This window comes from Otolemur garnettii, unplaced genomic scaffold (genome assembly GCF_000181295.1).
Source record: "Otolemur garnettii isolate 467f Iridium unplaced genomic scaffold, OtoGar3 scaffold00100, whole genome shotgun sequence".
Taxonomy (NCBI): Eukaryota; Metazoa; Chordata; class Mammalia; order Primates; family Galagidae; genus Otolemur; species Otolemur garnettii.
Genome location: NW_003852495.1, coordinates 7,040,535 through 7,044,112, shown reverse-complemented (window position 1 = coordinate 7,044,112; position 3,578 = coordinate 7,040,535). Strand labels below are relative to the sequence as shown.

Genomic DNA, 3,578 nt, shown 5'->3' with positions numbered 1-3,578 from the left:
GCCTGTGGTCCCAGCTACTTGGGAGGCGGAGGCAGGAGACTCGCTTGAGCCCAGGAGTTGGAGGTTGCTGTGATCAGTGAAGCCATAGCACTCTACCCGGGGGGCAGTTTGAGACTCTGTCTCAAATAAAAAAGATACTTTACATCTTAACCTGTATTAACCTGGATGAAGTTGGAACACATCCTTCTTAGTAAAGCATCACAAGCAATCCTCAGCACCCATAGCACAGTGGTTATGGCACCAGCCACATACACCAAAGTTGGTGGGTTCAAACCCAGCCTGGGCCAGCTAACCAACAATGACAACTGCAACAAAAAATAGCCAGGCATTGTGGCAGGCGCTTGTAGTACCAGCTACTTGGGAGGCTGAGGCAAGAGAATTGCTTAAGCCCAAAAGTTGGAGATTGCTGTGAACTGTGACACCGTGGCGACATAATGAACTGTTTCAAAAAACAACAAAAAAAAATGGACAAGCAATAATCCAATGTACTCAATTCTAATATGAAGGCAGCAGATGATCTAATACAAGGTGGGGGTCAGAGGACTTAGGAACTGGGGAGAGGAAAGGAGGGTTGTGATATATGACACACTTCTTGGGGGCAGGACACAATTTTAAGAGAGACTTTACCTAACAAATGCAATCAGTGTAACCCAACTCTTTGTATCCTCAATGAATCCCAAACAATAAAAAAGAATTTTAAAAAAATTTATAAACAAGCAAAAAAAATAAATAAGAAATGGCATGTACATGAAATGGCAGCTCCATCCTTCTTGCCAATCAACTGGACATGGGAAGGCTAAGAAAGAAAGCAATTCCCAAGTTTTTGGCTTGGGCAACCGAGTCAATGTTGTTTCATTTCCCCAGATGGTTACTACTGAGTCTGGGAAGAAGAAAAGTTCAAGTTGGACATGTTGAGTTTACAGTGCTCTGGGAACAGCCATCAAAGGACATCAAGAAATCATAGGCTCAGGCAAGGTAGCTCGTGCCTATAATCATAGCACTTCAGGAGGCCAAGGTGGGAGGACTGCTTGAAGTAGGGAGTTTGAGACCAACCTGAACAAGAGTAAGAACTCATCTCTAGTAAAAATAAAAAAATTAGCTCTCGCCTCCTTCTGCCTTCCCTCTCTCTCCCCGCCCCTCCTTTCCCCTCGCTCTTCTCTACTCTTTCTTCTCTTCCCACTCTCTCTTTATCTCTCTCCCCTCTCTTCTCTCCTCCTCGGAGCTGCTCTGCAGCCTCCCTGCCCCCACCAATAAAGACCTTTCCTACAGAAAAAAAAAAATTAGTCAGGCACTGTGGTGGACACCTATAGTCCCAACTATCTGGGAGGGGCTGAGGCAAGAGATCACTTGAGCCCAAGAGTTTAAGGTTGCTGTGAGCCATGATGTCACTGCACTCTACTCAAGGCTACAGAGTAAGACCCTTGTCTCAACAAAAAAAGAAAAGGAAAGAAAGAAAAAGAAAGCATAGGCCCCACATTTGGAGCTGAAGCAAAGGGGTTTAGTGTGGCTTTGAGATACATGGTGAAGAGCTGGCAGCACTAGGACAGTAAAGCACTGGAGTGAAAGCACTGCTTGTGGGGGAGGGGTGTGCCCAGGGGGCTGCTGCTGCCAGCTCAGCCCCATCTCTTCTTAGACCCTTATACTGCAGTCAGTTGGTTCCCCAATGTAATCTTTGGTGAGCAAATCTTGGGAATGAGGGTAGAAACACTCATTTTGTCCCCACTCTGCCTTATAGGTACACACAGAAGCAGAAAGAGCCTATTAAAAATAGCAAGTTACATTTATTAAGCGCTTACTATGTGCCAGGCCCTGTGCTAAACACTAAACATAAATTATCTCCCCAAATTATCACAATAATCCTGGCACCAAAGTCCTATGACTACCATTTCACAGATGGGACACTGAGGCTGGGAGCAAATGTGTGGGGGAGCTCAGGGCTGTCATGTCACACAGCCCACAGTTAGGCAGTCTCTGGGCCAGATGGAGAACATTGAAGAACAATTATAATATACAAGAGCTACTACTTAATGAGAGATGGCTCTGGACTAGGAATACAATCTCAGCAAATCCTTACAGTCCTTTGAGAGTGATACTGTGATTGTCTCATTTTATAAATGAGGAACCTGAGGCTGTAGGAGGGGAAGTCAACTAAACCAGTTTTAGTCTGGCCGTCTTGGGAGACCAAGCCTACAGTCAGAGTCCCTCCCTGAGGGTCTCTGGGCCACAGGAAAACGCTGAATAAATAGTATTTACTAAGTGCTACGGTGCCAGCTGCTGTGCTAAGCACTTTATACACTATATTCTCACTGCATTCTCAAAACAACTCTATGTAGTGGCTGCTATTTAAATCCCCATTTTACAGATAGGGAAATCAAGGCGCAGAAAGAAGTCAGTTACCCAGAATCACACAGCTGGTGTGATACTAAATCTGAACCTGGGTTTCTCCGCTTTCCAAACCAAAGCTCTTAGCAAGATAATTTCAGCTAACACAGCTAGTCATTATTGGGTGCTAACTATAGTCTCGGCTCTTTACAGGTACACGCTCAACTAACCGTCATCCCATGCGATCGATAATATCTGCACCTCGTATTTCCAGGAGCTAAGGATAATGCAAACACGTAATAACTATCTTCTATGTGCCGAATGTTTTATTCGCTTTATTATCTCAACAGAATCCCCAGCAAAAAACACTCTCCTGCCCCGTTTTACTGCAGGGAAAATTGAGGTTCCGTCAGGTTTCCCTAGAGCGCAGCTCCCAAGTGGCAGAACCGGGTTGCGAACCCATCGCTGGGACTCCAAGATCTTCCCTACAGCGACGGGTTGCACGTCTGGAAAGTTGAACCATGCGGGCACGAGTCCAGCTGGGTCCGGAGGGCGCGAGTCTCGGCGCCGCCGCCCCCCACAGTCGGTACCCACAGCCGGCTGTCCGCCCGGTCGCCCGCCCGCGCTGACCCTCCGGGTTCGAGCAGCCACCGATTCCCCGCCACCCTTGCCCAAGTCCGTTTCTGCACCCGAAGCCACATACCTAGGCGTCCCGGCTGCCGCCCCGCGGGCCCCACGACCGCTGCGCCCAGCCCCGCGCTGCTCACTGGAGACGCCGCCAGCTCCGGTGGCCCGAGTGACTTCCAGGCTGCCCACTTCCAAGCCGCTTTGCGCGAGGCCTCCTGGGAACTGTAGTTTCGCCCTAGGCGGCAGCGAACTGAAAAGAGCCTGGCGCGCAGGTGCTGCCGGGAGCAGTAGGCATACTACCGCGCCGCCTGCTGGGGACGGTAGTCCACCTGTCGCCTCCGTGCTGATCCAGTCTCCAGAGCACTTCCGCAGCCTCGAGGGGCGTGAGGGATGGAGGTGTGTCTTCTGCAGACTCCAGTCCCCGAGCCGCGCTCCTCACCCAGCTAGGATGGTTTCTCTTTTCTCCTGGCCCTGTCCGCCACCTCCCGCATTCGGCAGAGCCTCTCCCACACTCTCCGCGAGGCGCGAGGCGCTTACCCCCAGGACGCGAGCCTCGTGAGAGGTGGGGGAAGCAGAGCAGTGCGCTAGACCCCCCAACAGAGTGGGGCGGTGGACTAGGGCGTCGATGC

The 3,578-nt window shown here is 50.3% G+C and overlaps 1 protein-coding gene across 1 annotated transcript in view; it reads right to left on the bottom strand.

The window, feature by feature from the left end:
* SIPA1L3 (signal induced proliferation associated 1 like 3) overlaps positions 1–3,155 on the bottom strand; it is a 248,595-nt gene extending 245,440 nt beyond the window's left edge. Inside the window, exon 1 of the mRNA XM_003796134.3 lies at positions 3,026–3,155. The gene's annotated coding sequence lies outside the window, so the exon portion shown is untranslated. The remainder of the gene's footprint in view (positions 1–3,025) is intronic.
* Between the last annotated feature and the right edge of the window lie 423 nt (positions 3,156–3,578).